Consider the following 23,679-nt stretch of genomic DNA (forward strand, 5'->3'; position numbering starts at 1 on the left):
CCATGCAAGGAGTGGAGAAAAAATACCCCAAATATTTGCGATAGCAAGTGCCTAGGAGAGAAAATGGAGGAGGGGCTACATATTATTATAATAAAAACAAGTTTTAAAACCCAGTGACATGTTTAAAAAAAAAACTGAAGAAAGTTAAAAGAAAAATAATGTAGTTAAAAGTTGTTTTGTTAAATTTGTCAGGGATCAAAGTGGAGTCTTTGGTGACCATTTAAAGTAAAAGTCACTGTAGTTACAGTCTAAAGTAAAAGAAGAAAAGGCCTTTCATGCTGGTTTCTGTTTTTTGAAAGTGAATACTGCACTCACAGGGATTGAGTCCTCATTTAAGAGTCAGATCCAAAGTGTTTTGAAAGTAAAGAACTCAGTGATCAAAGTCATTCAATAGCATAGCTGAGCAAAAGTCAGATTTCCCATCTAACAAGGAAATTACAAATATTTCAACATTTGTTTTCATCCCAAAGCGTGACAAAAAGGTGAGGCATCTGTACCCTAAAGTTCAGAGTGGGGAAGGAACCTTGACAGGGAGTCTGAGGGAGTCTGCGTGGGATGGAGTTGTGAGCAGAGACTAATGGATGCAGTAGGGGACCAACCACTAGAGAGAGTGGCCATAGCACCTACATCGCTAGCCTCAACATATGAGTGTCTCTAGGGCATCGGTTATTATGTTCACTTTACGTGCAGGGCTGATACAAGCAAATCCAGCCCCCTGTAAAGCTGTGTATTTAGGGACCCGTATATGGGCCATCCCTTGGCAGTAGTACTAAGCTGACATACCAGCTGAGATCTGCCCCCAGGCAGAAACCCCTCTCTCTGCTTCCATCCTAAGAGGAGCAGGACCAATGGATTCTGGTTCCCATAGTTCTTATTTCTCTGCTGAAATGAACAGCAAACTTCTTGTTTCCACTTCTCAGTTGGGACAAGGGCTGCTGGCAGCTGCAGACAAAAACAAAAGTACAAGAAATTCTTAAAATGAGGTAACAAAGCCCCAAATGGTGGCAGGTGGTGGGGTGCGAGCCAGCATGGAAGCTTAGAGTTGCTGCTTATTTGATCTCAGAGAGAATTGCCCCAGAAAGACGGCAGAGATTAAGAATCTCACAGGGACGTATCAGAAATGTGTCCTCACTTCCTCTGTTTAACAAGCAGCTATTTCCTTCTGAGTAACTGTATGAGTGACTTGTAAAACTTTCCAAGCTCACTTTTGAAGCTTATGATTATTGTGGTCCATGGAGATCCAATTTTGCTGACTTCATTTTTGTCCAAAGTTCTGTTCTCATGATTTTTTTAATATTAAAGATAGGGATTCTTCCCCTCACCCATGAATAGGATGTGTTAGGGTTCCCTCCCCACACTGAACTCGGGAACAGATGTGGGGACCCGCAAGAAAGACCCCCTAAATTTATATTCTACAGTTTAGGTTAAAAACTTCCCCAAGGCACAAATTCCTTTCCTTGTCCTTGGACGGTTTTACTGCCACCACCAAGTGATTTATACAAACATTTAGGGAGGGGCCACTTGGAGCCCTATCCCCCCAAAATATCCTGCCAAATCCCTTCACCCCCTTTCCTGGGGAAGCTTGAGAATAATATACCAACCAATAGGTTAACAAAGTGAGCACAGACCAAATCCCTGTTTTTTAGGACACTGAAAATCAATCAGGTTTGTAAAAGAAGAATTTTATTTAAAAAAAAAGTAAAAGAATCACACCTGCAAAATCAGGATGGAAGATAACTTTACAGGGTAAATAAAAAGATTTAAAACATAGAGAATTTCCCTCTAACTTTGTTACGAAACAGGAATAAAATTACCTCTTAGCATAGGGAAAATTTACAAGCTAAAACAAAAGATAATCTAATGGATATTCTTGCAATTACTTACCTTTTTTTTAATTTTAGATGTATTATTTTAGGGTTTTTTAGGAGCTGGGTTATCTGCTTGGTCTCTTTCTTTGTCCCAAGAGAGAACAACACAAAGAGAGCACAAACAAAACCTTCCCTCCCCGCCCCTAGATTTGAAAGTATTTTTCCCCATTGTTTTTTTTGGTTAGGTGCCAGCTAGGTTAATGGAACTGATTAACCCCTTACAGGTAAGTGATTCTGTACCTCTGGCCAGGAGGGATTTTATGTTACTGCATACATAAAGGTGGTTACCTTTACCTTTATATTTATGACAGGATATAAGCCCCAACTCCAGCTGATATCACTGCTATTTATGTATCAAGATGATACAAAGTCCAATCCCCATTCTGTCTGTTGCATGCTATTTAGGTGTGGCTTGTCCTGGTTAAAGCTGCTGCACTGCTTTGATAAAGCTGCTACAATATTTTCTCCCAACATGGAGTGTGTGGGAAGGGAGAAGTGGTGAACATGATTATGGAGTTCATGACCTCACTATTCAGAGAAACAAGTTGCTGAAGCCAAAGGAATAAAAGGAATAAAAACCAAAACAATATAGATACATGGACTAAGAAGGCTTTAAATCGTACTTGCTGTGGTATGAGGGTTCGTAGAGAAATTCAGAAAGTGCTGAAGTTCAGTTTTAGCTAGTGATGTTTTAGTTTCTTTGTATTGAACAATAAACTTCGAGCAAACAGTTTCCTGTTTCCTATTCCTCTTCCTAGGGTTGTTTTGGATGTCTCTGTTTGAACACAAAGAAGATGGAGAGAAACAGATCAAACAAGGGCCATCAGATGATGTTGGTGAGAGCGTTCTGACCAACAGTAAGTCGATCACTTTCTGCATTTTCTCTTGGGATGAGCCAACTTTAATCTGAACTAGTTGTAGTTTGTACATGTGGGTGGTCAGACCTGTGAGAATAGGGCCTGTGGGTAAGTTTACACAGCAAGTGAGAGGTGTAATTCCCAGTGCAGGAAGACATGTGCATGGGCTGTGTTTGTGCTCCCGCCTCAAAGAAGCAGCATGGGCGGTGGCTTGAGCTTGCCACCTGGGTATGTATCCAGGGGGTCAGGCAGGATTTGACATGGGCATCTAACCTGTGTTGCCCCCACCACACTGCTATTTTTAGGCCCTAGCTCAAGTAGAGCTGAAGCTCACATCTATCTGTCTGTCCAAACTGGGACCGACACCCCACAGTTGCTGTGTAGATGCACTGTATGTCAGAAATTACCACTGCTCCACCTCACCTTGCTCTGATATCCAAAATACCCAGGAGGCTCCTCACAAGCTAATGCTGGATCTCAGGACGCAGGGCCTGATATTCCAGGACTGTATTTTCTGGGTTTATATTTTTGAAATGTTAATTAAATTAGGGTGTCCCACCTCTATTTTCAAACCCAGTTGGATGATAAATACTATTACCATAGCTCCTATCTTCCTATTACTCATCTGGCTTTACAAACATTGTCTAAGCTGCACAACAACCCTGTGAGTTAGATCAGTAGGATTATCTCCATTTTACAGATGTGAAACAGGCACAAAGAATCATTTGTGAGAGAGAAACACTGAGGAGTTATGAGCCCCAGTGATCTTCTCCCACCACTAGATTACTTCTTTCCTCTACATGGGAATAATTATTGTTATACCCAATTAATGATTAACATGAAGACTTTACATTGCATTTTAGCTTCTCTCTTGATGCCCAGTGATGGGAAACCAAAGCAGCAAAGTCAGTGACCTGCTCTTACGAGCTCTCGACAACCTTTCTCAGGAAGACTTGAAAAGATTTAAAGACAAACTATCACATTCTGACTTTGAGGGGAAAGGTAACATCCCCCGAGGTCGGCTGGAGAATGCCGACAGGATAGATATGAAGAACCTCCTGATGGAATTCTATAGTGGAGACGCTGCAGTAGATGTAACCATAGAGGTTTTCACTCAGATCAACCTCTGAGATTCTGCTGCAAAACTCAGAGAGGAAAGAGAGAAAGGTAAGAGACATAAAGTTACTGTAAAACCTGGGAGTCTCCCCCAGGGCAGCAGTGGCAGGAGCAGAAGGAGAAACAGGCTGATGGCAGGAATGACAAATTTCAAATCCCAGCAGGAAGCCAGGGGGACTCAGAGCAGAGATGCCCACAGTGGCCCGGATTCTGTCACCTACTCCACTCCCTTTTCACCACTCAGCTGGCACAAAGGGAGAAGAGACAGCCTGTAACACTCCCTCTGAGGAAATCCCCAATGTGGGGGAGTCTCCAGTGGGTGTAGAGCCAACAGAGCGGTGCAGAGGGAGTGCCATGGGCAGAGAGAGGTGCAGAGAAGGAGTTACTGGGATGCATCCCTAGCTGGGGGATCATTCCTTGGTGACCATTAGCAGCTAGTGCAAGTAAGACCAGCCCCCAGGCTGCTCTAACCTGTGCCAGAGCTGGGACAGAGAACTGAGGATCTGTAACTGGTAACTGGTCACAGCAGAGTATGTTATCCCCAAACAGCTGGTGGACAACATGAGACATTCCTGGGGTTCCAGGCAGGATCTTTATTATCTCCAAGGCTATCTTTTAATGCAAGAAACAAATTCAGTGCAGTACAAACAGCCAAGGAACCAGCAAAGCTGCAGAGCTGCAGTTCCAGAGGCTCCAGGCTGCTTTGCAGTGTCCCACAAGAGTGTAATAGCCAGTGCCAGTGGGGAGCCAGTCTGTAGTGGAGCAGTGTTAGATTCCATGTGCTCAGTGATGGAGCTAAACTCAACCCTGTTACAGTCATTCCTGTTCCACTTCCCTGCATCCTACGGTGCCAGTGGAGCCCAGCTGGGCTGGTTCTGCCTGGGGTCCCTGGGATGGAAGCTCTGGGGCTGGCAGTGGGGCTCTCCCTAGAGGCCTTTGGAATTCACTCCCCTGGGCAGTCCCCCAGGGGGAGAGTTTAGAAGCTCCAGAGCGCAATGCAGGGGGCAGTTACTTGGTTTAGACTGTGAGCTCTGTCAGGCCGGGACAGTCATGTTATGTGTGTGCACAGGGCCTAGTACAATGGGCCCCCGATTGGGGCTCTAGATCCTACCAAAACTCAGTAATAAAATAATAATTATTGAGGGGTGGGGAAAGGGTTCTTTGTTCCCCTAAATTAGTCACAGATGCTTGGCAAAAGGAGTGGCAATATTAAGCAAACTAGTCTGGTTACCTGTGCGGCTTTTAATCCAGTCAGCATCCTACATTCTATCAATAACTGAACCTAGTGAAAAGCTAGGGGGTGTTGGGGGGGGAGGCCCCAAGTGGTAGTTATCCCAAATGAACAAATTCCCTCGGGCTGCCCTTAGTGTCTGTTTTAGATCCCTACATTTTAAAGGCTCTCCTGGGCCACCTAGCCCATCCCTGACCGAGGGCAGAATTCTCCTTTGCATGGACCCTTTAGTTGTTTCACCTAATCTGTGTTGGAACATGAGTGTTTGTGAGGGATTCCCTCTCCCCACAAACGCTCCTGAATTGACTGTTTGTCCCAGTGCCACTTGTTCTGTGTTTCTCTGACCACGTGGCCGGCTCATCATGTAAAGTGCAGACTAGTCATCAGTGGAACCAGGCAGGGGGAGGTCCGAGAAACAGTATTCCCCAAACTGAACTTCATACACTGATGGCTGGTAGCAGTGCTCTCCTTGGTGATTACTTCATTAACAGAGGATGCAATTGGATTATCAGTCACTTGTTGCCTCCATACAGAACAGAAATGCACTTGCATTGAACTACACTCTACATTCTTTCACTGTTATTTAAATGTAATTTCCCTTTCAGAGTTTCACCAGAGTCAAAACCCATCAGAGTTGTCGGCAAAAGGTATGTGATGGCTACCCAGGAAGTGCCTTTCCAGGTGACACCATTAGCACAGGGTTCCTGGCAATTCTCCAGAAAAGGGAACACCGTGAAACTGCAGTAACGCTACCAAAGGCAGCACTGTAAAGATGTTGATGGTGACTGTGGCAATGGCCCTGCAGGTGAGGATCATTCCCTAGGTTTTAATGTGCAGCAGCCAACGTCAATCCCCAGGAAATGCCTTTGTGGCGGTGGTGCCGCTGAGGTCCAATCCTGTTTCCTTTCACAAAGGAGAGACGAATAGCAAAGAGAAAATGCTGCTGGTCTCTGATGCTGACGTTCCCGTGCAGCTTCCCTGCTGTTGAGTTACCGGTGCAGCAGGTGTGTTGATCAGCCACCCTGAGACCCAGCAAACTTTTACCAATGTCAGACTAAGGCATGACTTTTATCTGACTCTGTGGTCAGGCCAACAGCAGTGCTGGGACAGATGGAGTCGTCTTGGCCAGCTGAGCCAGACTTTCCTTAGATAGAAAAAGAAAAAAGAAACATGGCGGGGAAGGCAAATGACATGGTGTGTGTGGGGGGAGGGCATGCGGGGTGACATCAGAAGCCTCAGGCTCACATCCTGGGTAGTGTCCAGGATTTCGCCATTTGGTTCCCTCAGGCTGGTCAGAAAGTCTTTCAGGATCAAGATGATGAAGGCCCAACATTGTCATAGAATAACAGAAATGTAGAACTGGAAGGGACCTTGAGTGGTTATCTTGTCCACTCCCCTGCACTGAGCCAAGACCAAGTAAACCTACCCCGTCCCTGACCGGTGTTTGTCTTCATAAAACCCTCCAATGATAGAGACTCCACCACCTTCCTGGGAAGCCTATTCCAGAGCTCACCTATAAGAATAGTTAGAAAGTTTTCCCTAATATCTAACCTAAATCTCCCTTGCTGTAGATTACGCCCATTACTTCTTGTCCTACCTTCAGTGGACATGGAGAACAATTGATCACCATCCTCTTTATAACAGTCCTTAACATATTTTAACACTGTTATCAGGCCCTCTTCATCATCTTTTCTCAGGACTAAGCATATCCAGGTTTTTTAACCTTTCCTCATAGGTCAGATTTTCTAAACTTTTTATCCTTTTTGTTGGTCCTCTGGGCACTCGCCAGTGTTTCCACATCTGTCTTAAAGCATGGCACCCAGAATTGGACACAGGACTCCTGCTGAGGCCTCACCAGTGCTGAGTAGAGCAGGACAATTGCCTCCTGTGTCTTACATATGACAATCCTGTTAATACACCCCAGAATATTAGCCTTTTTCACAACAGCATCACATGGTTGACTCATGTTCAATTTGTGATACACTATAACCCCTAGATCGACTGCCTAGCTAGTTATTCCGCATTTTGTATTTGTGCATTTGATTTTTCCTTCGTAAGTGTAGTACTTTGCAGTTCTCTTTATTGAAGTTCATGTTGTTGATTTCTTACAAGTTTTCCAATTTATAAAGGTCCTTTTGAATTCTAAACCTGTCCTACAAAGTGCTTGTAACCCCTCCCAGCTTGGTGTCATCCACAAATTGTATAAGTATATTCTCCACTCATCAAAGTTATTAATGAAAATACTGAATAGTACTAGACCGAGATCCATCGTTGAGACCCCATTAGAATGCCCTGCCATTTTGACAGCAATCTATTGATAACTGCTCTTTGAATACTTTTTTTTTCAATCTACTGTGCACTCACCTTATAGTAATTCAATTGACCACATTTCCCTAGTTTGCTTATAAGAATGTCTTGTGGGACTGTGTCTCAAGCCTTATTAAAATCAAGACAAGTGATATTTATGGCTCCCTCAATCCTGTAGGCTAATAATCCTGTCAAAGAAGGAAAATAGGTTGGTTTGGCATGATTTGTTCTTGAAAAATTCACATTGGCTATTACTTTTTACCCTATTATGCTCTAAGTGCTGACATATTGAGTGTTTAATAATTTGTTCCAGTATCTTTCCATCTTAGGCTGCTTGGTCTTTAATTCCCTAGGTTGTCTTTGTTCCATCATAAAAAAGATATTTGCCCTTCTCCAGCCCACTGGGACCTCATCCATCCTCTATGAGTTCTCAGAGACAGTGATTCAGAGATGGCCTCATCTAGTTCCTTAAGTATCGTAAGTTGAATTTTCAGGCCCTGCTGACATGAGTGCATCTAACTTATCTAAGTAGTCTTTACCCTGCTCTCTCCCTATTCTGACTTTTGGGTTTTCCCTTTTGTTATTAATAAGAATTGTCTTAGCATCTGGTCACAATTAACATATTTAGTGAACATTGAAGCAAAATAGGCATTAAACACCTCAGCCTTCTAGGTATCATCCATTATTAGATCTCCTTCCCTGCTAAGCAGTGGACCTGTGCTTTTCTTTGTCCTTCTCTTGCTCCTGTTGTATTTATAGAGCCTTTTATTGTTTTCTATGTCCTTCACTAGGTGTAACTCATTTTGTCCCTTAGCCTTTCTGATTTTGTCCCTACATCTCTGTGCAATCCTTTTGTTCTCATCCTAAGCAATTTGTCTGTCTTTCCACTCTTTGTGTCATGGTGGATCCCAGGAGGTGATGCGAATCCCAGCCATGATGGGAAAGTTCGCTCCTTCCATTTCATGTGTTCTTCTGTTCCATTTAGCGACCCGCAGACAATTCATTCATTCATTCATGCCAGTCACCCCAACCGGGGTATGGGCCGCCAACAACAGATCTCCATAGTCTTCTATCCTGGGCCATTCGCTCTAGCTGGTTCCAGGTATAGCCCATTTTTTTGCTATCAACCTGAAGGTCGCGTCGCCAGGTATTTCTTGGGCGGCCTCTTTTCCGCTTGCCTTCGGGGTTCCACTGCAGTGCCTGTCTGGTGATGTTGGTTGGCTGCTTGCGTAGTGTATGTCCTATCCAGCCCCACCTTCTCCTTCTAATTTCTTCCTCTGCTGGGAGTTGACGGGTCCTCTCCAAGAGGTGGATGTTACTGATGGTGTCTGGCCAGCGGATCTGGAGAATCCTTCTGAGGCAGCTATTAATGAAGGTCTGGATCTTCCTGGTGGTTGTTTTGGTTGTCCTCCAGGTTTCAGCTCCATACAGTAAGACTGATTTCACGTTGGAGTTGAACAGTCGAATCTTTATTGCCAAAGACAGCTCTCTGGAGCTCCAGATGTTCTTGAGCTGTAAGAAGGCTGCTCTTGCCTTACCAATCCTTACTTTGATGTCTGCGTCTGTGCCACCCTGATGGTCGATGATGCTACCTAGGTAGGTGAAGGACTGCACTTCTTCCAGGGGGCTTCCATTCAGTGTGACTGGGTCGTTGCTGATGGAATTGATCCTAAGGATCTTGGTCTTGTCCTTGTGGATGTTGAGGCCAACCTGTGATGACGTGGCTGCCACTACGTTGGTCTTCTCTTGCATCTGCTGTTTACTGTGCGAAAGGAGTGCAAGGTCGTCGGCAAAGTCCAGGTCATCAAGCTGGGTCCACAATGACCATTGGATTCCATTCCTACGCTTGTAAGTGGATGTCTTCATAATCCAATCGATGACGAGAAGAAAGAGAAGTGGTGACAACAAGCATCCTTGTCTGACTCGGTTCGCACCTGGAAGCTGTTTGTGAGCTGCCCTCCATGGATCACTCTACAGTGTATGCCGTCGTATGAATTCTTGATCAGGTTGACCACCTTTGCTGGGATGCCATAGTGCCGAAGGAGCTTCCAGAGGGTCTCTCGATCCACGCTATCGAATGCTTTCTCATAGTCAACAAAGTTGATGTACAACGAGGAGTTCCACTCCATAGACTGCTCGACTATGATGCGGAGCGTTGCTATCTGGTCCGTGCATGATCTGTTCTGCCGGAAACCTGCCTGTTCATCTCGTAGCTGTGGATCGACGGCATCCTTCATTCTCTCTAAGAGGACTCGGTTGAAGACCTTCCCTGGCACCGACAGGAGTGTGATTCCTCTATAGTTGGCACAGTTGCTGAGGTCTCCTTTCTTGGGGATTTTGATGAGATATCCTCTTTCCAGTCAGCCGGAATCACTTCTTCTTCCCATATTTTCTCAAAGAGGGGGTACAGCATTTCCACTGAGGCATCCAGGTCTGCTTTCAGGGCCTTTGCTGGGATATCGTCAGGTCCAGCCGCCTTCCTGTTCTTCATCATGGTGATGGCTTTTCTGATCTCGTCTCTGGTTGGTTTATCGCAATTGATTGGGAGGTCCTCGTTGGCTGGGTCGATGTCTGGTGGATTTGGTGGTGCTGGTCTGTTCAGGAGTTCCTCAAAGTGCTCCGCCCATCTGTTCATCTGTAGTTCTATTCCTGTTATAGACTTTCCCTGCTTGTCTTTAACGGGACGTTCTGGCTTGCTGAACTTTCCAGACAGTCGCTTGGTAGTATCGTACAGCTGTTTCATGTTACCGCTGTATGCTGCCTGCTCTGCTTCTGCTGCCAGTCTATCCACATAATCTCTCTTGTCCTTCATAATATTCCTCTTCACTGCTCTGTGGGCTTCAGCATACTCTTTTTGAGCTTTGGCCTTTGCTGCTCTAGTCCTGCTGTTGTTGACTGCTGCCTTCTTCTTCTTTCTGTCTTCTATCTTTGTCAAGGATTCTGCTGTGATCCACTCTTTCTGCTGGTGTTTCTTAATTCCAAGCACTTCCTGGCATGCTGACCTAAGTGTGTCTCTCACTTTCTGCCATCTGTTGAGTACACTGTCTTCCTCTTCCTCAGACCGATCCTGTAGTACTGAAAACTTATTCTTCAGCGTCAATCCAAAATCTTCCTTGGTCTTATGGTCCTTCAGAAGGTTGACGTTGTACTTCGCTCTTCTGTCTGGCGCGTCTATCCAGTTCTTCTTCAGCTTCAGCTTCAATCTGGCCACCACTAAGTGATGGTCGGACGCCACATCTGCTCCTCTTCTAACTCTAACGTCCTGCAAGGATCTTCTGAACTTCTTGCTAATGCAGACATGGTCGATCTGGTTTTCTGTCATGCCTGCTGGTGATACCCAGGTACTCTTGTGGATCCGCTTGTGAGGAAAGATGCTGCCTCCTATGACCAGATTGTTAAGTGCACACAGATCCACAAATCTCTCTCCATTCTCACTCATCTCTCCCAGAGCATGGGTCCCCATGACTTGTTCGTATCCTGTGTTATCAGGTCCAATTTTGGCATTAAAGTCTCCCATAAGGATGGTAATGTCTTTGTCTGGGAGAGTCTCTAATATTTTCTGGAGTCTGTTGTAAAAGTAGTCTTTGTCCTCCTCTTCACTGTCATTGGTTGGAGCGTAGCACTGAACAACATTCATCTTAATCCTCTTCATTTTAGTTCTGAAGGATGCTGTGATGATCCTGGGACCATGTGCCTCCCAACCAATCAGTGCTCTCTGTGCCTGCTTGGACAACATGAAGCCTACTCCCTGTGTGTGGTGTGCGTCGCTCTCTTCATGTCCTGAATACAGCAACAGCTCTCCTGTCAACAGTCGTCTCTGTCCAGCTTGCGTCCATCTTGTCTCGCTAATGCCTAGTAGGGTCAGGTTGTTGCTCCTCATCTCTGCTGCAACCTGCGCCGTCTTTCCTGACTCGTACATGGTCCTCACGTTCCATGTGCCGATGGTAATCCTCCTGGATGCAAGAAGGGTGATCGGCTTAGTGGCTTCCTCGCGGCTTTCACCACCCAGTGTCATGCATCTTTGAGTTGAAGACCCTTCTTTTTTCAGGCTAAAAGTCTCTGTTAACTCTATTGTTGGCGTTTCTGTAGCAAGCTGATTTTTACAGGGTGGAGTTGCTAGCCCCACACCCAACCCTCCTCCTTTACCCTGACTTGGGACAGGCAGATGGCCCCAAAGGACCTCTCTGGTGGAGTTGACCCGCAGACAAACTGTGTACAAAATGGGGCAGCAGCCTCATGCCATTACAATGAACCAATCAAAATACTTGGTGATTTCAATTATAAACATTTTTCCTATTTCTAGAATCTCTAGGCTCATTGTCATGCCAACCTATGACTTTATCAGGAGCCTTGCAGACCCCTCAGTACTGCTTTTCTAGAGTAAATGATCCAGTTTGTATCCGTTGTTTTACAAACAATTTTCTATAATGGGCAGAGTGGGACTTTTGTTACCTTGGGCAACTTCCAATACAGATGTGTGCAAAATGTCCCTCTGGGTCAGTACTGAGTGAATGTACTAGCCTCATGCTGGAGGACACTCTGCTATAGGGGCAGGGGCGGCTCCAGACCCCAGCACGCCAAGCGCATGCTTGGGGCGGCATGCTGCGGGGGGCGCTCTGCTGGTCACCGGGAAGGCGGCAGGCAGCTCCGGTGGACCTCCCGCAGGCGTGCCTGTGGAGGGTCCGCTGGTCCCGCGCGGCAGCCAGCACACCTTCCACAGGAGGTCCACCAGAGCCGCGGGACCAGCAACCGGCAGAGTGCCTCCCGCGGCATGCCGCCCTGCTTGGGGCGGCGAAATGTCAAGAGCCGCCCCTGTGTAGGGGCACCATCTCTTAAGTGAGGAAGGTAACTGGAAGTACTCAATTGTGGTAATTAAAGATCCCGTGGCGCTCTCTCTTGTAAACCCATGTGTCCTGACAAATTCTAGTTTATGAAGTTACATTCTTTCCACCTACATTCCCAGTATTGTTTCAACTGCATATAATATTCTCCTCCACTTGTTACCTACCTTGTTGTGTAGACAGTAGCCAGGTTTCACCAGGGGATGAGGTGATGCCTACAATCTTTACTTAAATGAATAATTTCATTGAGGCGACCATGTTTGAATAAGGACTGCAGGATCTCACCCATATTTAAATGATTTCAGGATCCTTTTTGAAGAAGGTTTCATTATAAATGTGAAGAACCATTATTGTTGTTCCAGTAGAACTATTTTAAGAGATTAGTCTGAGATTAGTCTGTCTGTTTTGTGAACTTTCAGTTCAATATTTCTAATGTTTCATGTTGCTGATACAGGTTACAATAAGAAGTATAAAGAAGATATTAAAAAGAAATACAAGCTAATAAAAGACATGAACAGTCGTTTTGGTGACAATATAATTCTAAACAGAAGATACACAAACTTCACTATTGTAGACAGACCTCATCAGGCAAAGGAGAGAACATGAAATAATGGCCATGGGATGGAGACATGCAGAAATCATGACTGAACGAGCTAGTTCTGCAGTTACACTGGCCACTCTCTATAAACCTGATAAAGATGGACAAACACCACAAGTCGTTGTGCTGCTGGGAGCTGCTGGGATTGGGAAAACAATGACTGCAAGAAAGATCATGTACGATTGGGCAGCTGGGGAACTCTATAAGAAAAAGTTTGATTATGTTTTCTACATAAACTGCAGGGAAATGAACCTTCTTAATGAGCAGGGAAGTGTGGCTGACATGATTTTTAAAAGTTGGCTTAATACAAATGCACCAGTTAACCACATTCTGGTGAATCCAGAAAAACTCCTGTTCATAATAGATGGGTTTGATGAACTGAGATTTTCCTTTGATCAGCCTAAAGATAATCTGTGCACTGATCCCTGGGAGAAAAAGCCAATGGAAATCCTCCTGAGCAGTTTATTTAGGAGAACAGTTCTTCCTGAGTCCTACCTGATGATCACTACAAGACCAGCTGCTCTGGAGAAACTCGGGCAATGTTTGGAGTGTTCACGTTATGCAGAGATCCTGGGGTTTTCCAAAGCTGAGCGGGAGGAATATTTCCACAAGTTCTTTGGAAATGAAAACCAAGCAAGACAAGCTTTACGATTTGTGAAAGCAAATGAAATTCTTTTCACCATGTGCTTTGTCCCCTTCGTATGTTGGATCATCTGCACAGTTCTGAAACAACAGCTTGAAAAAGGTGAGAATCTCACACAAACTTCAAAAACAGTCACTGGAGTGTATATGCTCTACCTTTCCTGTTTAGTCAAGCCTCTCAGCAACAACACAAAGCAACACTTACATGGAAATCTGAAGGGACTTTGCTCTTTGGCTGCTGATGGAATCTGGAAACAAAAGATACTGTTTGAGGAAGAAGAAATCAAGAAGTTTGGCTTAGATCAAGAGAATTCTCTCCCCCTCTTTTTGAATGAGAATATTTTTCAAAAAGAAACTGACTGCGAATGTCTCTACAGCTTCATTCACTTAAGTTTTCAAGAGTTTTTTGCAGCTTTGTTATATGTCCTGGAGGAAGGTGAAACAACAGATTCAGGGATTCCCAAGAAAGATGTGAAAACGTTGTTAGAAAACTATGGAAACTCTAAAAATTATTTAATGTTAACAGTGCGATTCCTGTTTGGGTTCTTAAATGAAGAAAGAATGAAGGACCTGCAGGAAAAAATTGGGTGTAAACTTTCACCTAAAATTAAGGCAGATTTACTGAAGTGGGTTCAAGCAAACCAACAAACAGATTTAACCTTGCCCTGTGTTCATGAGGGGATTTATCAAAGTTATCAGCTTGAGTTGTTTCACTGTGTGTATGAGATGCATGAAGAAGATTTTGCAGTTAATGCATTGGATCACTTCACTGAACTGAAATTAAATCAGAATAAATTTACCCAGATGGATCAACGGGCTCTTTCATTCTGTGTAAAGCATTGTCGTAGTCTGGAGTCACTTTGTATGTGTGACTGTACATTTAGCTTAGAAGACCACGAGGAAGAACTCCCAAGACGACAAAAGTGGCTACATCAGTAAGTATTATCTGAGCTGAAAAATCTGTAGTTTCTTTAACAGATCAAATGTTGTTTTTCCTATGTCTTGATAACTACTAATTGGCTGAATGACCCACCTGAGAACAATTCTACTGTTACTGTAAGCTACTGATACAGTTATCCATGGCCGGTGCAACCATTTAGGTGACCTAGGCAGTTGCCTAGGGTGCTAGGATTTGGGGGGCGCCAATTTCTTCGGCAGCGACCGCAGCAGCCGGATCTTTGGACACCCCGGTTGCCGCCAACATTTAGGCGGAGGGAGCTGGGGCAGGGGGGTGCGGGGAGGGCTGCCTGCAGCAAGTAAGGGGGGGGCAGCACGCAGGGGGAACTCCCCGCCCCAGCTTACCCCTGCCCTGCCTCCTCCCTGAGCATGCCATGACCGCTTCATTTCTCCCGCCTCCCAGGTTTGTCGGTATTAACAACTGCTTGGCAGGTCTCCAAAAGCGATCCTAAACCAACCTACCACATCTTGCACGTCTTGCAAAAAAGGCGGTTACTCACCGTAGTAACTGGTGTTCTTCGAGATGTGTTGCTCCTATCCATTCCATGTAGGTGTGCGCGCCGCGCGTGCACGGTATCTCGGAACTTTTTACCCTAGCAACTCCGGCGGGCCGGCTGGGCACCCCCTGGAGTGGCGCCGCTATGGCGCGTGTTATATACCCCAGCCGGCCCGTCCGCTCCTCAGTTCCTTCTTGCCGGCTACTCCGACAGTGGGGAAGGAGGGCGGGTCTGGAATGGATAGGAGCAACACATCTCGAAGAACACCAGTTACTACGGTGAGTAACCGCCTTTTCTTCTTCGAGTGATTGCTCCTATGCATTCCATGTAGGTGATTCCCAAGCCTTACCTAGGCGGTGGGGTCGGAGCGAGACGTGGCAGAGTGCAAGACTGCTGAGCCGAAGGCTGCATCGTCTCTTGATTGTTGCACCAACGCATAGTGTGCCGCGAAGGTGTGGACGGAGGACCAGGTGGCCGCTCTGCAGATGTCCTGGATTGGAACATGGGCCAGGAAGGCAGCCGAAGAGGCTTGTGCCCTAGTAGAGTGGGCCGTCAGGCGAGTAGGTGGTACCCGAGCGAGATCATAACACGCTCGAATACAAGCAATCACTCGAAGAAGAACTGTCACATGTTTCCACATAACTAGTGCAATGGGAGTGTGGAGTTTTTTTGTTTTTTCTGGGTGAGCGAAGATGCCACAATACCCAGTGGTAGACTGACCGGATAGCAAGTGTAAAAAATTGGGACAGCAGGTGCTGCCTGCCCTGGCTCCCTATGTAAGAAAAAGCTCCAAAAATCAGAACTGTCTCAATAAAATGGAGAAATCTGGTCACTCTACCCAGTGGTTTAGCAGATGGTGCATTGAGGTACCAGCTAAAGGGCTGTGAGTTCTAATCCCAGTTGTTTTCTTGACTGCTCTTGATATTTCTCTGCTTTTTTCATCCCTTATTAACATAGGCCTCAAAACCCTGCCTTAGGGGAGGTATAACTATCCTCAACCCATTTTACAGCCGAGATAACAGAGCGATTGGTAAGTTCACATCAACAGAGCCGAGGATAGAACCCAGGCCTCTAAGAGCATGGATTTAAGCCTCATGCATTTTGCCACCCTGCCTACAAGGTGAAAAGAGCCAAAATATCTCTGTGTAATCCACATTCAGACAGTGTGGCTCTTTATTCCTGTCTAGTGACTAGATCGTACAGCAAGCGGTTCATGGATCTCTAATAGCCCCTGTACTCATGGGAGTGGTCCTATAAATCAAGTGACAGATGCGCCTCTTTTGAGGTTCAGAGCCCAGGACCACTCCCTGCAGATCAGGGCTGGCCAAATCAGGCAGGGAACAGATCTGACCCTGGTCTCTCACATTTCAGATCAGTGTCCTAACTACCCAGTTACAGAATCAGTCTTGTTCTCTCTGGCCCAATGAATACTTAAGGATTTGCACAAAGTGGAATAGCTCCAACAGAGAGAAAAACACTAACCATAGGGTTATTTGCTATTCTGAGATGAGAGCTCTCTCTCTCTTCCTCTCTCCAGAGGTATTAAGGAATGTTTGTTGAACATTTTCTAACTGAAGACAACCCAAGCAGGAGGGTTGTTGCAATGGCTCTGCTGTCTCTAACCAGCAGAGCTTAGATTCCTCCCAGAGCAAGGAAGAGAACCCAGCCTAACAATCCTGAAACCCAACAGCCTAGTGCTAGGGATTAAACACCATTCCCCGCTAATAGGAAGTTGGTGGCCCCAGAATGAATTGAGATTGGTCAGTACCAGCTCCCACCTCACAAACTCACCACCATGTGTTACACTAACTAGTAAATGATCACGTTTAGTCTAATGGGCAGAAGTTAGTAAGCAGGAGTCATGTGCACCAGCTGCCCGGCCATTGTCAAGTGTTTTGCAGGCAGGGGAGGCTCTAGACATTTTGCCGCCCCAAGCACGGAGAGTCCGCTGGTCTCGCAGTTTCGGCGGACCCTCCGGACCCGCAGCTACGGTGGACCCTCCGCAGGCATGCCTGTGGGAGGTCTACCGAAGCCACGGGACCAGCGGACCCTCCGCAGGCAAGCCACCAAAGGCAGCCTGCCTGCCACCCTCGCAGCGACCGGCAGAGTGCCCCCAGTGGCTTGCCACCCCAGGCACGTGCTTGTAGTGCTGGTGCCTGGAGCCGCCCCTTTTTGCAGGATTCACAGCAGAGGTAAGTTTTAAGGAGGGATTTGAAAAAGGCTATTGCAAAGGAGTAATAAGAACATAAGAATGGCCATACTGAGTCAGACCAAAGGTCCATCCAGCTTAGTATCCTGTCTGCTGACAGTGGCCAATGCCAGGTGCCCCAGAGGGAGTGAACCTAACGGGTAATGATCAAGTGATCTCACTCCTGCCACCCATCTCCACCCTCTGACAAACAGAGGCTAGGGACACCATTCCTTACTCCTTAGTGGAGTTATGATGTGTTCCTCCCAGGCATAGGGGATGGCAAGGGAGAAAGCATGAAAATATTATGGACTAATGAGTAATGAAAACTGGCTTGGTCGGCAGAATAGAAGCGGAGGTTGACATCTTGATAATGTGCTACAGTAACAGACAGGGAAAGGCTAAGCCATAAAGGGCTAAATGGTAACTTGTGTTCGATTCAGTGGAGAGGGGTGGCTAGGTTACCAGGAACACATCTCCCCAAAACGGTGCTGCCTGCCCTGGCTCCCTATTGGCCCGAGTCAAGTTAAATAAGGTTGTACTGACTCTTTTCAAAGCACTGCATGGTGCTGGCCCTAGATCTGAGATAGAGAGAGAAAGCTACAGTCCCTCCAAGACAGCGAATTGGCCTGGTGGCTTTGTTCCACAAGAAAAACCAATCAGTTGACAAGGAAGGAAAGGCTCGTCTCTGCAGGAGATTCAGTTGTCCCAGGTGTGGGGTCACAAGGTGGAACTCAGTGCTCAATGAAATAAGAATGAACCCCCTGCACCCACCCACCCACACTGCCTCAAAACTAAATACAAACCCTATGTCTCTGACTGAGTTTTCCCACAAGAACCAGCTCTCACCAGCACCATCACATTACATATGTTCTTTAAAAATAACCCCAGTGATACCCACGCTCTTTCCTGATGGAGGGGAGATGTCTTGTGGAAGGCACTGGGACACCATAGTGTTGGATGACCTTACAATAATCTGAGTCTTCAGCATAAATTTGACCGTCAAAGCCACATTTTGAATAAAATTGCCCAGTGTCAAGGTGTAGGTGGAGAAAAGGAGGGGCCAAGGAAGGAGCCCTGTGGGGTGCCAGTGAAAGATGGAGGGGGGTGGGAGGATGTAGCACATGAAATGCTGACGAGAGAGGTAGGAGGAGAAGCAGGAGAGAACAGACTCCTGAAAGTTGAGGGAAGAAGAGGTTTCAAGAGGAGGAGAGTAGGAAAAGGTGTTAAAGGCAGTGGAGAGGTTGAGGAGGGAGAGGACCGAGTACAGAACCTGAACTCTGGCTAGGGTGCGGTTAATAAAAACTAAGATGGAAGCTTCAGTGGTGAGGAAGCCAGACTGGACAGGGTGACAAAAGACAGGGATTTGGCCTGCTCTCCTTTTACCCACCATCTGCCTCAGTGACACCATCGACCATCCCATCCTATCTTCTGATCTACCTTGTCCCTAATGCCCTTCCATTCCTCATGTGTCCCCCCCCTCAAACTCTGGTCTATTTCTTTGGCAACATATGTGTGATTTATTTGCCCCCATGCAGGGCCGGCTCTGGCTTTTTTGCCACCCCAAGCAAAAAAAAAAGGGGGGGGGGGGGGGGGGCCGCCGGAGCGGCAAAGCGGGGGGAACAAAAAACATGGCGCAGCCAGAGTGGCAAAGTGGGGTGGGGGGAACAAAAAAATGGCACGGCTGGAACGGCAAAGTGGGGGTGTGAGGGGGGAACCTGCAGCACAGCCGGAGCAGTAAAGCGGGGCAGGGGGAACAAAAAAAAGGCATGGCTGGAGCAGCAAAGCAGGTGGAAAAAAAAAACTCTGCGGTGCGGCTGGAGCGGCAAAGCGGGGGGAGGGGCACGGCGCGGCAAAGTGTGTGGGGGGAACAAAACAAAAACACGGAGCGGCAAAGCGGGGGAGGGGCGGGAATGGCGCGGCTGGCAAAGCAGGGGAAAAACAAAACAAAAAAACCCTACAGGGCGGCCGGAGCCAGTGTGCAGGGGGACTCCCTGTGCTGGAGAGTGCGCGCCTGGTCTAGTGGTGGGGGCAGGGAGAGAGAAGGGGGACAGCTAGGGCTTCAGCGGGGCTCTCTTCCCGCGGCCCCAACCGCCACACTGCCTGCCGGGAGGGCTCCATGCTGCTCCGGTCGGCTGGGAGAGAAGGATGCTTGCTGCCCTGCCAAGTTTGCTGCAGGGTGCTCCCCTCCTGCACCCCTTACAGGGCGGCCAGAGCAGCAGGAAAAAAAAAAAGTGGTCGTGCCGCCCTAATATTGGGCAGAAGCCACTCCCTAGAATCTGCCACCCCAAGCACGAGCTTGCTCGGCTGGTGCCTGGAGCCGGCCCTGCCCCCATGATAAAAAACCCTTCCCGTGACCCCACTTGTCTCTCCAACTATCACCCTGTCTCCCCGAGTCCTCTACAACTGCTGTTTAAGAAAGACCTGATTATTAGAGCTGGGCAGATAATAATTAATAATTCATTCAATGAATGTTGCCTTTTTCACAAGTTATCCAAACAATTTTATTTTTTTAAATATTAATTTTTCTAAATTATTCATTTTGATTGGACACACAGGTCATAGATATTTCATTTCTGTGATTCGATGAACATAAATATGAGAACCAGATTTCTAGTATGAATGCTCAGGATTATAAATACAAATTTTGCTTTCACGGGAATATTCTGTAATAGTTATTTAAACGCATTGCTTCAACAACATTCCTGTCTGCAAATTCCCTTTGCTAGAATATTTGGAAAGCACACAATAAAGATGTGTGAACACAGTGGAAATAAATTCACTTTAAAATTCATCAGAATATTCTTGAATTTTAGTTGTTTAATTATTCATCCAGCACTATTTCTTATACAGATGCTGCTTTAAAATTAACTTACCATTTTACACATTCTGCTGTCAGGAAACAATAAGCTCCATTTCTGGTTCCTCCTAGGGATGTAATTTACTAAGTGTAACCCTAATTATACACTATTGAGTAACAGTTGCCATAATTACAATTTTAAGCAAATACTTATATTTGGTTTTTAGCTTTGTGGGCAAATTAAAGACAACATTCCTAGTTAAATAAACACAATAATTTCTACTGTATCTCCAGAAATGATACTGCACTTACTGCCTGACACACAAGCATAAAACCTCTGGAGACATTCCCATTTGTGTGAATAGTTAGAACTGGTTTTAATATTCAGAGAATCAGAGTACCACAAGTTCATAAAATGAATGGATTAAACTTAGTCGCATGTATTCTATTTGACTCGTATACTTAAAACACATATCAAAGTACTAGATGTAGTTTTGAATTGGGGGACTTACAACTAACTGCCTGCAGAATAACCTATGTGCACTGTATCACAGTGTCCAAGAGGCTATTTCAATGTTCAGGAAATAGAATTAAAATCTGCCTTCAGAGAACAACAAAGACAATTTCTATTTTCTCCTTTTTTTAAGGAAAAACCGTCAGGATAAGCCAAAGCATTCACCTATTTACCTGCTCTGTCAAGCACTGAAGGATCCAAACTGTAAATTAAAGAAACTAGAGTAAGTAACTATTCTTTCTTTTTAAAATCCTCTTATTACTGCTGCTATCCCAGAAATTCTACAGCAGTGCAGCTCTTCACCATGGTTGGTATAGTGACCACATAGAATTGTGTAACTTCTGAGGATTGTGTTTAAATTTTCAGTTAAAACATGTGGGGTTGGCTTAGTCGGCCTAGTGCTGTAATGACAGTTAACCCAATTACCTTACCCACATATGAGCCTGAGAGACAGGGGTCAGAAGACCAGGGGGAATTCTTTGAGATCAGGAAAGATTCAGGAGGTGGAAGATACAAACTTAGGCATTTTAATCTTAGATATTTCTGAGGTGCTTGTCACTAGAGCTCGGTGAAATTTACTTGGTGAATAGCTGATTTGGCAAATAATGCAGTTTAGAGTTGACTGTTCACGAATTCAGGTCAAATCTGATGAATAGTTTAAACTGAATAAAAATGGGGAGAACGTTTCCAAAAAAGTCAAAATATTTAGTTTTGTCATTTTTGAAACAAAATTTCAGACTTTGTGACAAAATGATGTTTTGTTAGGAAAATTTAGCTCCGTTTAATTAAAAAAATAGAGTTAAACAAAAAACCTGAAAACTAAGCATTTTGTTTAGGGGAGCACAAAACATTTCATTTGATCCCAAACCATTTGTTTTACAGTTTTTTTTCATTTTGTTGGGAAAAATTGTCTTTTCTGTTTCAAGTGAACCCAAATAAAATACTTTCTTATTATTGGGTTCAGGCACTGAACCAAATAACCAATTATTCACCCAGCCCTACCTGTCACCAGGGTATCTAAGCCCTGAACATATCTATTTATTTAACATCTATGTATCTTCACTGGATTTCATTTCTCCCTGACTCACAGGTGTGGTTTTTTGGGAGGGGATTGATTTATTTCTTTCTCTTTCTCTGCTCCACCCTCAACTCTCTCCTGGCTTCTTTATTTTCTTCCTACTACACCAGCTCCATCTCACGCAAGTTGGTCTAGTTCAGGGGTCGGCAACCTTTCGGAAGTGGTGTGCCAAGCCCTCATTTATTTACTCTAATTTAAGGTTTCGTGTGCCAGTAACACATGTTAATGTTTTTAGAAGGTCTCTTTCTATATTATATAACTAAACTACTGTTTTATGTAAAGTAAATAAGGTTTTTAAAATGTTTAAGAAGCTTCATTTAAAATTAAATTAAAATGTAGATCTTATCAGTTTAGTTGTGATCCTTGCCCTTGCTTTTCCTTGCTGAGTTTTCCAATTTCCCCAGGCAGGCAGCGGGCTGAGCGGGCTGGCAGATGGAACCCCAGACCAGCAGCAAAGTGCCACTGAAAATCAACTTGCATGCCACCTTTGGCATGTGTGCTATAGGTTGCTGACCCCTGGTCTAGTTATTACTTAGTCCTGCTTTGAGTGTGGGGGACTGGACTAAATGACTTATTGAGGTACCTCCAGCCCACACTTCCGGGATTCTGTGGTGATCCTGGAGTTGTTCCTGGGAAAGTCTTTAGCAAAGAGGTGATCTTGCATTTTGCTTTGACCATGGCTAGGCCAGGACTCAGTCTGATCCTCTGACAAGGAGTTCTACAGCAGGGCTCTAGCGGTTGAGAATTCTCTGCCCCAATGCCCAAGACTCTGAGCCTGGGCTCCTATAGCTGGATTGTCCCTGTGAGCACAGCTGTTCTGCAGGGTGCTGGTGGATCGAGCGGTTTGAGACGACATCTGTGCTAGAGAACTTTGAGCTTACCAGCAGCAACAGCAACATACCTGTATCGCTGCACAGCCACATACATACTTACAGCGATGCACAAGAGATCACATCACCTTTGGATTTTAATAGAATGCAATTACATATTGTCTCCTACCATGTCCCTCTGCACTGATTCAGCACAAACACTGGCAGAGCAGCTGCAGTGGGGCAATAAATACTTCCCATTCAATCCGACAATGCCCCTGCCCAGCCTTCCATGACAGCTCAGCGTACTGGTGCTGTCGTGATAAGCCACTCACTGAAGCTAGACAGAAGATTTCATAATTTGGATGAAAAAATGAACAAAGGTGATACAAAATTATCAGAAAATTGCTTCCAATTTCCAGCCAGTTCTGCATGCCAGCCCCATGTCTGTCCCTAAACACCCAACCCTCAGGTGACGACATCTGAATTTCAACTTGAAAACAGAAATCTTGTTTTTATTTGGCCCCTTGAGAATTCTTCTGAAAATCAGAAAAGCAACAGCTTGTGAACATTGTCCTGGTGCGTGTGCATGTACATTCGCACACATTGCACGGAGTGTTCACTGCCTCAGCAGCAACTTCCATACTGCTGAGATCTGCAAATAAGAACACAGAGCAGGATAATGAACTAATGAATTAACAACCAGACGAGCACTACCCTCTGCACTCCCACACCTCCAAGTAACTCCATTTACTTTCCCATGGTTCTCATTGCTCCCATCCTCCCCGGCAAGCTGCACATGCCCCAAGGACTCCACAACAGGAGGTGGGGGAGAACTCCAAAGTCTCTGGGCTGCATGGAGGAGGGGCCCTGAATGATATTCTCCCTCTGAGCCCAGAGCACGGTCATCTCAAGCTCCCAAAGAGCTACCTGCAAAGGAACGGCTCGTTCAGTGCCAAAACTAACCACAAAACGAGATCTGAAAACATAACAAAACAACTGAACAAATGACTAAAATCCAGCCCCTCACAAGCACAGACACCCACAGCTGCTGGTGCTCTTCATGATACATCCTGGCCCGGCAGGCCCACAAGCAGCTTGGCAGAGGGCAGTGGGAGCTGCTGACCCCATCACATCTTCTGCAAGTGAGAGGATGTTGCCATTCACAACCTATGTGCATATTTTAGGGCAGGACAGAACCATTTAAAGGAGGCAATGCAGCAAACTAAAAATATTAAGAGAGAACGTACACTGTAAACCATGGACATTATGCTCCTAGTTCAGGGAGCTGTATTAAGAAGTGTGGGTCAGATGCAACAAGCCACAGGCCTGCAGCACTTGCAGAGTGTGCTGTTTGTGGACATAGTGCACCAAAG

At 45.7% G+C, this 23,679-nt stretch overlaps 1 pseudogene; it reads left to right on the plus strand.

Moving 5' to 3' along the window:
* The window catches only part of LOC120393058, a 57,344-nt pseudogene that overhangs the window by 7,391 nt on the left and 26,274 nt on the right, over positions 1-23,679 (plus strand).

This window comes from Mauremys reevesii, unplaced genomic scaffold, assembly GCF_016161935.1.
Source record: "Mauremys reevesii isolate NIE-2019 unplaced genomic scaffold, ASM1616193v1 Contig140, whole genome shotgun sequence".
Taxonomy (NCBI): Eukaryota; Metazoa; Chordata; order Testudines; family Geoemydidae; genus Mauremys; species Mauremys reevesii.